Here is a 14047-nt window from a genome sequence, read left to right on the forward strand (position 1 = left end):
TTTTGCGTTGTACTGTATTCATTTTTCAGGATCTGCCCTGGTACAAGAATACAATAAGTCAACAAGTGGGGATCTCCACTGCACTGGAACATCCGGACAGCAAACTGCAATTGTGCAATCATTTTCACTGGCCAAAGTGTAAATAGGAATATACTGAAATGATAGTATTTGCCTTCATCTGCTTTTAATCTACTATTCATCTTTGTTACATATTAATGATCTTCCCCCCCCCAGAAATTCTGCCATTAAGACATGGGGGATGTACAGCCAAGGCAGGAGTAACTGAAAGGTCCTCAGTAACTGAGCATACAGCATCAGTATCAAAATTCCTGCACAAAAATATGTTAGACAAAGAGGTTAGGGTTGGGGTTACGGTCATCATGTTGGGATTAAAGTTTTCCTAATAGAGATGAATGGAGAGTCCCCACAAAGATATAATTATAAACCTGTGTGTGTGTGTGTGTGCGTGCGTGTGTGTGTGTGTGTGTGTGTGTGTGTGTGCATATATAAAAATTTGCTTTGTTTAATGCTTGGATTCTGTGATGGGCTGGCCCCCCATCCAGGGTTGTTCCCTGCCTCGTGCCCATTGCTTCTGGGATAGGCTCCGGACCCCCCGCGACCCAGTAAAGATAAGCGGTTTGGAAAATGGATGGATGGATGGAATGCTTGGATTTTAAAATGCTTTTCAGCAATTAATTTTTTGCATACTGCGAGCAGGTCGATCACACTGCCCCACTGGATAGAAGTCTTGTCTCCTTAGTTTCCAAACAATACTGAGTCATTCAATTGAAACATTCATAATACGGCTCCGTGTGACGACAACCATAAATCACACCATAAATCGCACAGGCGGCTTTGCAAGCGACGGCAAGGAATCCTCGGTATTATCGAAGACGAAGGCTAACGGGTGGTGGGTGATATACTATTACCGCACCAACACAGCATCCATCCAATGCTGTAACGGACTTAAGAAATAACAGACTTGCTGGAGTAATTAGTTAACAGATTCAGAAGATTAATCAAATCAGAAAAGCAGGCTTTAGCAATAATAAAATTGGAGAAAACATGGAAGAGGGTATCTCAATCAAAATGAAGAACTAGATCAATATGCACTAAAACCAAAGCATGGGTTAAGCTAACATATCACCCATACTATAACACTTGCATCCATCTTCCATACCATTCATTCGGCGTGGGATTCTGGGGCTACAAGATACATCGATCCATCCTTAAGCCACTTACTGTGGACAGGGTCACCGATTCCAGGCAGCAGAGGGCACAAGGCAGGGATACACCCTGAATAGAGAGAAAGGAGACTCAAAGTCCCATCCCTGAAGCTGTCAGACCCCAGTCTAAATTATAGATGTGTTTGTAAAACGAACATTGGAGAAAACAGTCGGCCATTGCACCTTCAGTTTATGCACCTGAGATGCTGTAGAATGTCTTCTCAGGACTCCTGGACAAATCCTGAAACTAATCAGCCCCGACAATGTACAGTTTACACATGGCCATGCAACATTTTCCATTCCGAATTCTCCTCTAAAACCAAGAGGGAGTGGCAGCTGCTCTGCCCAGTGATTCTGTCGACATCCACAGGCCTCAGCAGAACTTACGAACGCTGCAAGCCACGATGCAAATCGGGGATGCGCGCTGTAAGAGTGCCTCGGGGGAGGGACTGCCAACAAGCTCGAGAAAGGAGACCCCAAAGATGGACAGACCCGTAGACGCACAGATTACAAATCGATAGCCCCACGGCCCCGTGGTAAAAATAAAACAACTGTTCTCATTTACGTAAAGAAAGGCACGAGGAAAAGGCTGTTTTTCACTGCTACAAAAATAGCTACAGGAATCGTGTTGCAGGGAACCGAACGCTGAGAAACCCTAGATAACGTTCAAAAATAAGCATTGCACTTTAATCCTCTTTTGAAAAGTACATCCCAAACTAAATTTTAATCTCTCTGAGATATGAGTAGTTCATAAAAGCCCAGATTTATTCTGCATCTCATTTAGAGCGGAAAACTATTAAGTTTCTCATGCTTCGCAATAAAGGCTTATTTGCAATTTGAATTAATTCTAATGAACTTTCTTTATTCAAATATTCTCCTTGCCATCTAAGTCATTAACGGCTGCCTCTTGTGTATGGCTAAGATGAAGCATAAGAGGTAATCATCTCGCCTGTCAACAAGGACAACAGAGTCGCCAAGAACCAGTCGCTACCAAACCCCGTATAAACATAGTGTCATACTGTGGCACTGAACTGATCACTATCATCACCGTGCATTCCCGAGAATATAGGCATGCGATGGTAGGTTTCTGAGTGTGATGCATTGTTAATGATTACAAATTATCATGGGATTAGGAGATAGATTTCTCGCATTGATTTCTGTGATCAAGAAATTAATTCAGCACCCAAGCCATTTTTATCGCTACTATAGCACAATGCCTTGCATGTGACATATCCAGTATGTGTGCGGCAGTATGTTAGGAGGCTTTAACTGCAATCAGAAGGTTGTGGGTTCGAATCCTATGCTCAGCAGAGTGATTTCAGCATTAAGTAATTGAGGAAGCCCCATAACTCCCATTTGTTTCAGGGACTGGTTCACCTTACATCGCCAGTTGTATAGCGTTTTGGATAAAAGGTTCTGCTAAAGAAATATTCATGCACATAATCAACAAACACATCGCATAACTGTCGTTGATGGCCCAGAAATCCCAACACGAGGGTGGTTGTGCATTGGTTACTCGAACCAGCAAATCAGCACACAGCCCTTACCTTGTGTTCAGCGCAAGTTTGGGGGCTGTACGTTGGTGGATAAGATACGCGAAAGAACTTTCGATGCCTTTCTCGTGAGGGCAATTTCATGACTTGCGAAAAAGACGTCTCGCGAAGCATCACCCGAGAAAGCGGGCGCTTCCCGGGGACACTTAGCGTGTCGTGTGGCTGCTACGCCCAGGGTCTCGCTTCATCGGGCTAGATTGGTATAATTGCCCATTTGAATGTGGAAAAAAAAACAGTATTGAGTGACACCATAATTAGCTTGGAAATGGGCATTTCACTGCGGCGTCAATGCCAAAGATCGATGCTGCATTTAGTGTCTTCGGAAACGGGAAAAAAGGTTTCCACCAAAGGTTAAAAGAAAAGTGTTTACTTCACAGGAAGGCAGGAGACTGTGGTATATTTTCCTAGCTGGCAAATATATTCATTTGCCAGTATATTGGGTAAAAGCATATTTGCGTTCATATCTGCAGATTCCACACGGGCAGCACGGATCGTAAAGCAGGTCATGGGCTGTTTTCCTGCGAATGAAAGTGACGCAGTAAATGATTAATCCCCGACTAACTGAGCCGCATATCAGCAGACTGCATTAAGGGTGAGGGGCCGCGGGAGTGATTAGCGACGGCGCGGTGCTGAAATGACCTTTCAGCCTCCGCTTTCGCTCACAGTGACGGCCGAGGAGGCCGAGCATATCGACAGGGGAAGTGCCGTCTTAAACCCTTCATTGGAGGTGGATTAAAAGAAAACAATCCTTAAATTTCATGTTAAAGCCTGGAAACAAAAGAGAAATCTTAACATTTAGAGGAAATCTATGGATCGGTTAACGACGTGAATCTGTAATTACTCCCTAACCAGCAGAACTGTAAACCCAGCTTGGACTCATTAATCCATCCATCCATCTATCTATCTATACATCCTTCAGTCCAACCATCCATCCATCCATGTATCCATCCATCCATCCATCACTTATTTAATACAGTAAAACCACGAAATGAGAGACAACAAATATACAAGCCTCCTCTTTTGCCCAGGGTGCAACGCAACCCCAGCTCTTAGCAAATCTGAGGCACCAGCGGAACCCTGATGTCATCTCCATAAATTCCCTCCAAAGACGGGACCTCAAAGTGTCCCTTGGTCACTCGTGGGTCTCACAACGGGATGCTAGCTGCAACACAAGGACGATGACGGCGACTGATCGCAATCAAAACCGCATTCCGCTGGATTAGCGCCCGGCCGTGCATGCTTAAAACGGTGCTGCTGTGCAAGATAGCGGCAGGGTGAATGAGACCCACCGTGGGTGGGATTACGCTAAACTGTCAGTCACTGTCTGATTTCACCGTGTGGGGACCCGGGAAGTAACGGGAAATGGCTTGAACCGCTCAGTTTTTAAAAGCGCGCGGTAATCCTTCTCAGCTCTGATGCTGAAGGCTCACGTCTACCAACTCCCTACAGCAGACTCCCAGTCTTCAGTAAGGCTGACTGAGTTTATGAATGAGCACAGGTATCATTGTTACTGGCAGAGATAACCAAGGTCCCCTGGATCCAGACGGAATGTGGGCCGAATGTGCGATGGGACCGGGGCACGTTTTGTGGTCGTTACAGCCGCTGTCAGTCCAGGGCAGCAGAGCCACAACACAGCCCTAGACACCCCTCACTCCATATAGCCATCGATCGCTTCACCTGCCCCCCCCCCCCCATCCAGAAAGCTGTCAGCAGGATCAGCTAACGTAAGATAAGGCTTCCCCCAAGCATCTGCTGCTGTCGCACTCCAAACGAAACATGCAGTGCAGAGGAAGCTAACGTTTATGGTAGGATTACCCAGTTACTCCTGCTTTTGATTAAAACATTGCTGTTGTTTGTGTGCAGTGCGGTGCAGTGCGGTGACATAATTTTGCCTACATAAGACATAAAAAACTGTAAGAAGGAAGTGTGCCTTTCCTTAAGGAAGATGGAAATTATTGATATTTTGGATGGATGGATGGATGGATGGATGGATGGATAGATAGATAGATAGATAGATGGATAGATGGATAGATGGATAGATGGATAGATGGATAGATAGATAGATAGATAGATAGATAGATACTTTATTAATCCTGAAGGAAATTTAGAATGATATATTTATTGTATTGGCCTGAATATAAGTGTTTTTTCCACAAAAAATAGATCTCAACAATTGGGGTCGGCTTTGGGGATTACATCATGAATGTCATTATACAAACACAACAGTAGAAAGTGTCAATTATCAACCTCTTAGCTAATGGTGGCCGCATACTGTACTTCAAATGTAATTGACGGAGTCGATGTCGTTCTGGCTGTATGACGTCGCAGGGGCAGTGATCTCATCAGCTGTCCACGGCTGGCTGCCATAATGTGACGTGGCAGGTTTGATTAGCAACACTATATGCAGTTAAAGGGATGCTTAGCACCTTGCACATCTGTAAATAGGCTAATTAATGTGTACTCCTGTATTTCTGTCGATTGCAGGTTTCAGACCTGTATCATGTTTGTCGTGGAATGCGTGTGTTTGGTGTATATCACAGTGTCGTGTGCTACTCCTAGTATTAAACTGATAGTGCCTGTTAATAAGGACAGTAACATTTGTTTATATTATTTATTAATGTTGCGCAACTTTTCTCCACAAAACATTTTTTTACCCTCTTCTCGTGGGTCTGCTGCAAAAAATTAATTCCGAAAAAAACATTCTCCAAATATTTGCTGTTTAAACACATACTGTAATCTGATTGCCTGTGGTTGCATTTTAACCTGCGGCTGCTTGTAAACGTATTATATGTTCTTGGCAAATAAAAACATTTTTCTTTAATAAAAGTAAGATTTGTCTTTTGTTGCCGAAAAGTAGGGGGTCGTCTTATAATCGGGCTTGTCTTATATTTGAATCAATTCGGTAATACATATCAACAAAGTGACCCCCCCCCAGCCCTGTTCTGCATGAATTACCACAATGGCACACAATTCTTACCTCTCTCCAAGGTTCATTGTGTTGTTGCCGTCTCAGGACAGAGAACTGAAAAGAGACAAACACCATGTTTAAGCTACAAAGGAGCTTAATACTGAAAGAAATAACAAGAGGATACATATCAAAATATTACCATTTTAAAGTTTAGTTTCAAGACTATATTATTATTATTATATGTTATTCTCCATATCAGGTCTTCACTGAGTAATGTAACAAGTACCTGGAATTCAATACAAAAGTGCGTTGATAACTTACTTCAGCAAACCACACAATCCGAATTGGACAAGTGTAACATTATCGTAAAACCTTATTCCACTTTATAGCCCAGTTAAAAGTCTACTATAGTTCAACTAACACTCCAATAATTCCAAAATCGACCACTCTAAGCCCAAAGACAAAATGGACTAATCTTCGATCTGATTTTATAGCCAAACTACTTACACTTAATTTTATCTTACATTACCGCTATGAATTTCAAAGGGAATCTCTTAGTGTGGCACCTAGTAACGGCAGTAATAAAATTTGCCTTTTCATGTTCGATGCTGATCACTGCCAGTAGCTCGGTGCCTCAAACTTCATTCAGTTAGCCTTTTGGTAATCCGAAATACCCCATAAATACAATCACACAAGCAAGCGGGGGGTTTTAATATGAATAGTACATATTGGGAATGTTGTCTTAAAAACTCCATACACATGATGACCACTGAGAAACAGAGGTGGAAAGTTCAGGTCCAGAAAGTAAACTCCAGACCAAGATTTTATTTCAACCAGCCAGTAACTGGGACTCTTTATCCTCAGCTAGTTGGTTGAAACGAAATTTTGACCTGGATTATTAATTTCTGGGCCTGAACTTTCCACCTCTGCTGAGAAACACTGACAAACCGAGCATAAGTTCAACTCTGAACAGAATGATTAAAAATCTGTGCCTTCATGATTTTAATAGGGGAATTTGATCATAAAACAAAGGGCCAGTCTCTTTTCAAGGGCCTTGTCAACACAGTTTTCCTAAAATATGGTTGAATTTGCAAGGTGATGGTCAATATAATTCTGTAATAGAATTCCCCTCTAACATAATAAATTCTCCATTATCACAATAAGCAAATGCGCTGTCCACTCAGAAATTATTGACTCTGATTGCTAATTTGGCAGCTGAATATTTTGAACCTTATTCAAGTTCTCAGTGTGAATTATAGTGGATCATGAAATAGCGGGTCAAGCAAACATCTGGTGAGTTATAATATTGAGCGCCGAGGGACCTCGAAGGGAGAGAGCCATCAGGTAGGACCAGCACAAACAAGCCGGACAGACCCATTTAGCCTGCTCGGAGTTCTCGCGGACATACTGCATCAATTCAGACATCCTGGGGAATATCGATGTGTCCGGCCTATTACACAGAGTAAGGTAATGGCGGTCGTACATAGAGGGCAAAATACTTCTTTATCAGTGGAAACTCGGATCATGCATGGTACCAAATGAGCAGTGACACACTACACAACGTTGCTTTATGCTGGTAAATGACAGAATTGTGTCCGTTATGTTTCTACTTATTCTGCAGGCAGCCTTGCAATATAGCTATATATATATATATATATAGCTATATATATATATATATATATATATATATATATATATATAGCTATCACTAAATTTTATATCCAGATAAAGCAACGGTCTTCAACGGGGGGATGAGGTCTCACAATCGACTAGATCGACTAGCCTCTGTGCCTGTGACCGGAAGGTGGCTAGTTTGAGCCCAGCCTTGGCACGCCTGCGGGTCCTTGAGCGAGGCCCTTAACCCCCAGCTCTCTGGCTGCTGTGGGTGGCTGCCCTTCGCTGGCAGCTTGATCTCACCTACAGAGAAGGCGTGAAGAGAATTTCTTCACGGGGATCAATAAAGTATCCAAAAAAAAAATGTCTTGGCAATTTACCCATCAGCAACCACTAAGATATAGCGACTTAGGTATATATGCACTGCTGTATTGGAGAAGCTCAGGGTAATTATACCACTTAAAGGTACAACAGCATGGGGGCAGCCTGGCATTGGAACTAACCACCAAATGGTTATAAGATTGCATCCTTAGCCCTGACCCTACCTTTTCTCATCCTGTGTGCCACATACAGTTCTCACTTTTACTATGTGTCACTCAACAGACGCTGTTATTTACAATGACTGGCAGTTACAAAATTAGCCAAGATGCAGATATGTCAGCCTGCACACAGTCCAATGGGAACACCAGTGTATGTGGGTTAGGACGCTCTGCTTGCGATCAGAAGGTTGTCGGTTCAAACGCCATGGGTCAGTATAGTGATGCCACCTTTGGGCCCTTGAGCAAGGACTTTAACCCCAATCATTCCAGGGACTAGCTGACCTACTTTCTCAAAGAACGTATATCGCTTTGAATAAAATCACCTGCAAAATAAACTATATAAATTTCACCATCAAATAATATGTATTGCGATAGCATGTTATCCAATGGCACTGATCCTACTATGGTTATTGTGAAGCAAAGGAACCAAGGCAGGTACCACAGTGAAAGGGTGTTCCCAAACTAAAGATGGCCGTTCATCACCAGTCCACCTAATAAGGCAGGGACCACAGTGAAAGGGTGTTCCCAAACTAAAGATGGCCGTTCATCACCAGTCTACCTAATAAGGCAGGGACCACAGTGAAAGGGTGTTCCCAAACTAAAGATGGCCGTTCATCATCAGTCCACCTAATAAGGCAGTGACCACAGTGAAAGGGCGTTCCCAAACTAAAGATGGCCGTTCATCATCAGTCTACCTAATAAGGCAGGGACCACAGTGAAAGGGTGTTCCCAAACTAAAGATGGCCGTTCATCATCAGTCCACCTAATAAGGCAGTGACCACAGTGAAAGGGCGTTCCCAAACTAAAGATGGCCGTTCATCATCAGTCCATCTAATAAGGCAGGGACCACAGTGAAAGGGTGTTCCCAAACTAAAGATGGCCGTTCATCATCAGTGCACCTAAATCTTGTGCTGGAATGTGGAGAGAAGCACAGAGGGAGGTCGCAAACACCTGGCACACACACAGAGCTGGGGTGGTGCCAGCAAGCCCCGGGGTTGGGAAACAACAATGGTGCCCACCAAGGCCCCCGTGCTGCCATTTTCACGACATTAATTAATTCCCTGACGATTATGAAAACTGTTGAAATAAACTCGGCACTTTTTAAAGGTTACTGTACTTCCTGACAGTGGTCAAAGATTTATTATCGCTACGTACAAAATGTCCTTAAAAGTCACAACATGTTACTCTCTATTACTCAGCTACTTATTTCATCTGCAGCTGGTATTACGTACAGAGCACCATAAGCACCAATTTGTTCATCTGCGACATAAGAGGATCCTAATTATTTTCTCGAAGCCTCTACAGTAAAAAAAAAACAGGCAAAAAACAGCCGCATCGCTAATAAAAATGGCAACGCTCGACGTCGTTATGTGCGTGTTTTTTCTCTCATACACAGACTGTGAACATTAACAAACTGTGAATTTCCGTTCCAGACATGTCGCAGACATGAGAGGGGAGAACGTTTCACCCAGCGCTCCGAGCACCGTTATGCACTGCGTGCCCCCATCCCCCTTCTGTTTTGCCTCCTGCTGAGTGGCAGGCCCCCTCCAGTAGTAATGAGTACCACTGGTCCACCACATCCTCCACTCCCATTCACCGGCCCAGCAAGACACCCTCTTTACAGCTCATTTGCATTTTATCATCAATTACCGTAACTCAGACCTCCTGCGTCTGAACGCCCTTCCCACCCTCTGTCTGTTTTTGTAGGTATGTAGACTTCAGGATACCTCATTCTTCATAGCTACCGAACATTCTTCATAGCTACCGAACTGCTTTTGGCTTTCCCTTTAAACTATCCAAAGAGACATGTGTAACGAGCTGTAATCCTCTCTCTTAAGCATTTTATGCAGTTTCCCTTTTGCGAGCCCTAAAACCATTTTCACAAACCCTTTTAGTCGACAACAGCAACAATAACAATCATGATAATTATACATTTCATTTATTTAAGTCATCTTAATAGCTAAAAGGAAAAAAAAAGCATTGGGATTTAACAACACTACTGGAGTCTGCAAGCATAACAACCACACTGAGGTTTGTCTCCTGAATTCAAATTGAAATGAAGGATCTTGTGAATCGGCCCTATTATCACTGAGTCTGATATGTGCTGTCATTCCTAATGGCTTTTCATATTGAAATGTACAACAGGCACGTGGTGCAGAATCTGTAATGCGCTCGCGCGCTTGGCTTGCGATTGTGACATTAGCACAAAGACAGCATGTCATGAGCATGTTATAAGGGGTGCGGGACAAGAAGTTAGCAGGAAGAACATGACTAGAGGGGGGAACGTGACGATACGCCGACGAGCCGCACCTCTCTCCCACCGGCGGCCATATTCCGTTACACGATGTGGAGCCTTCGGAAGCAATCAAGCATATTTAGCTGCCCTCGCGCGCGCCTGAAAGAGTTATACCTCAGGATTATTTAGTGTGTGCGGTCAAGAAGAAAATTAACTGCGGTATTCATCAGCCCGATGCATAAACAAGTGACTCTGTAGGCAGCTAACCAAAACCAGAACTACGGGTTACCTCTGAGGTCATTAGCACTAAAAGACCGACGCGCTCCGAGCGGAATAGAGCGATAACCGTAAACGTGGCATAACAAAATGGTCAGTGCTCTTTGCATTCTTATTGGACAGAATGAGATCTTTAAAGGTCAGCTGGTCAAGGCAAACACAAGTGAGGCATTCCCCTCACCAAGGACTAAAAAACATTTTCTTTTCCATCCCATCAGTATATAATTAAAAACCCTAATTAGAACTTGTAATTAATTAAACCGCCACATTATATTTCAGTAGATCTGTGCTCATAAATACTTTGTCCATTAATGGCCACCGGTGCATTACTAAATACATGAATTGATTTTCGTTACGGCATTATTTGATACCTTTAGAGCAGCGTTGCTCAATCCGGTCCTCGAGGACCCACAAAACGGTCCACGTTTTTACTCCCTCTCAGTTCCCAGTTAGGGGAAAATGTGGTCTGTCCTGCATGGAACTTGGAGGGAGCAAAACCGTGGACTGTCTGTAGATCCCCAAGGACCGGATTGGACAACACTGCTTTAAAGGATTAGGGGAGACTACAGGGGAGTTTAAAGGTCTGTGTGGCAGCAACATCACACTGGTGCAAGTATCTTCTCTGTGAACCATCCCAGTGTACTCCCAGAGTCAGGAATACATTTTTTGGGGAGGCTGGTAAATTTCAAAGGTGGGTTTCCGACATGTCTCCTTGCCTGGAGTACTCCAGACTATATCTACACTAAATGCTCCCATGTTGAAGGGACACTTTCTGAAGGTACCGTTGTGGTCTAGCTAATATACAGATATGAGATATAGTCATAGATTTGGAAGAGATATCTGTAATCTGTAGAGACATCCCCATGGTACAAGAGTAGGGAGAGATTCTATCCATTCTTTATCCATAAATATTTATCCAGCAAACGGTTGTGGCGAGTCTGCAGCCTCTAGCAGGAAAGAGAGGATGAAATGGCAGTTCATCACAATGCAGACACACAAAGGGCCATTTGCTGACCTGGTTTATCTAAACTGCAAGAACCCTAGGGAGGCACCAAACTGCGCTATAGAGAATGGTTTATAAATGGATTCATTTAATTGTAGCATGTGACAATATACATACGATTGCCTGGCGTTCATTATGTAATATGTATTAAGCATGTATTCTATCACAATGACCTCAAATGTATGAAATACAAAACAAAACTAAGGCCAAAAAAATCAGTCAGAAACTTAATCATATCTTGGCTCTGCTGCTATTGACAAACTCATCAACCTGTTTCAGAACATTTAATGACAATAACCTCTCTTGAAAACTCTTTTTCTTAGTCCTTAGTTATCACCACCTAGTCTGGGAATGATCGGTTATTAGCACAACCTCTGATCCAAACTGTTAGCGATTCTGTATGGATATAGCATAGTTTGTCGCTACACTGAAGTCAATAGGTATAGCACTGATTGAAAATAAGTCAACCGAAATGCCCAAGCTCATCATTGAATATGTTTCGCTGAATATAATGGCCAAGGACTGAGGTGTGTCTTGCTATTCGTTCTACTGTAAGCTGGACCGGCTTTTGTACTGAACATTTGCTGATCCTAATGGACCCTTTTAAGCAGGTGGTGACAGGCACTAAGCTAGCAAGACTCCAGCCTGCCAACAGACCACAGTGGTCCATCGCATTGTAATGATCGGAGGCGGTTTTAACCCAAAATTTCCCTCCCCGGTGCCAGACCCATGCCTGTTGACTTTCATTTTCATGGAAAACTGCTAACACAACACATGCTAAAGCGAACGCTGGTGAAGACCTACTGTAAGGTGGCATCAATTAATAACATGAACCCTGTCGACACAAGAGTTACAAGGGAAATAAGGGCAATTACATAATACCATGACTTGAATTAAGCTTTGTAATAGTAATTTCATTTGTGTATGTTTATGGAATAATATTTAAGAGGCAGCAGATGAGTTTTGCACAACGACAGTACTGTTATGACAGGGAAAACATTTTTCACTGAACTTTTTTTTTTTTCTTACACAGGATGCCCTCAATATCAGATTCGACTAATTGGAAATTTACCAGCGACTCCTTTACCTGTATCTCCCTCGAAGAAGATCTAAGGATTAAGGGAAGATGTCTGCATAAATACCTACCACTGCTAATCATGTTAATCATAGTACCCCAATGACATATTTAAAGTGAAGTAGATGAACTATAATAAAAGATAATTAACTGTGCAGGTAGAGCTTATTGTCTTGAATTCTGGGCCAGTTTTGGAGGCTCCATTAGAAGAATACAACCCCCCAGAAGTCCGAGGGCCGGACTGCGCCAATGACATCGACATCTCTGACGGAAGCCAGGCAGGTTAGCAAAGTGGGTAAAGACTGTAACAAAAGGTTGCTGGTTCACCTCCCAGCAGGGACCTTGTTGTCTTACTGCCTGACCAAGTAACTTGCTTCAAAAGACAAATATGTAGCTGCTTGACTGGATCTTTGGAAGCCAAGAAGAGACTGTATGTTGGGGGTGGGGGCGGGGCATTCAGAAAGGGCTGTTGCGGGTTTTTGCTGCAACTCCCTAATTAGATTTCCTATAAGAGAACTGATTGGCTGAAAAGTCCTCACCCCTGGGTTTGAACAGTTGACTTAGAGGCACTTTGCCGATCACACTGCCCATAAAAGCACTGGGTAAAGTATGTACTCTACTACAGTAGCAAAACATTCATCCTTAACACGACGCTAAGAACACGAGATAGGTAGGACCTTTTACGATAAAACTGAAGCCATGACCACTTAAATCCTGCTAAACTAAGAAATGCAACCGCGTGATATAAATAATGAATCTTTGCACTACACCCAGTTTCGGTAAGCTAACTCCACTTAGCGTGGGTTTGTTGTGACCCGTTGAGCTTAGATGCAGTTGACTGGAGATGCTACGTATCATAGAATCACTTGGCTGTAAGGATGTTCTTTTCTTTTCCTGTATGCTCATTCGTGCCATTAGTATTTGCTCGGGGCACCGTAAATACAAAGAGCCCTTTGTCTGACTGCTCACGTAGCAGGCATGGCTGATACTGCCCTTAACACTGTGTAAACATTGAGGGACCAGCCCCTCTGCACACGAAATAATCACATCTTGCTGTGATTCTGAAAATCCGAAGCAGACTCCAGGCACGGTGGAGATCGACGCAGGGGCTCCATCAGTGTCCGGCAGATCGTCTCGGAGCAGCCTGCTCCCCGGCGGTGGCGCCAATGTTAGAGCACCTTGGGGGGGGGGGGGGGGCGTCTCTCTTTGGCTAGTGCAGAGTGTCAGACCTGGGTTTTCATCAACGCGCCTTCCCACCCCGCCCCACCGGAGGAAGGCTGTCTTTGCGGCATGCCGGTCTTTCCTCGCGGGCAATTCGCCAGGCAGGCAGGGGAAGTGCGACGCACAGACACCTACGTGATCTTGCCGGAGCCTGCCCAGACGCCGGCACTCGCACACTCTCTCTCAGCCGGTACGCCAGCGCTGCCGTCTCCCCGTGTTTGCCGGCTGATGTGGAGACCCGCATGCGTTCCAGGGAATAAGCAGGCAGCGAGGCCATTACGCCAGCAACCCAGTGGCAAATGGGTCGAAGTGACTTCGACTCCACAATAAGGAGCAGTTCAAGCGAAAGCCCATAGCCGGCGATGCGAAAGGTGTAACTAAGCATCTCTCCATTCT

The 14047-nt window shown here is 43.9% G+C and overlaps 1 protein-coding gene across 13 annotated transcripts in view; it reads right to left on the reverse strand.

The window, feature by feature from the left end:
- LOC125720343 (receptor-type tyrosine-protein phosphatase delta-like) overlaps positions 1-14047 on the reverse strand; it is a 274785-nt gene that overhangs the window by 168147 nt on the left and 92591 nt on the right. For all 13 annotated transcript variants that reach the window (XM_048995623.1, XM_048995619.1, XM_048995620.1 and 10 more), the window contains exon 6: positions 5757-5801. The gene's annotated coding sequence lies outside the window, so the exon portion shown is untranslated. The remainder of the gene's footprint in view (positions 1-5756; positions 5802-14047) is intronic.

The sequence above is a fragment of the Brienomyrus brachyistius genome, chromosome 25 (assembly GCF_023856365.1).
Source record: "Brienomyrus brachyistius isolate T26 chromosome 25, BBRACH_0.4, whole genome shotgun sequence".
Taxonomy (NCBI): Eukaryota; Metazoa; Chordata; class Actinopteri; order Osteoglossiformes; family Mormyridae; genus Brienomyrus; species Brienomyrus brachyistius.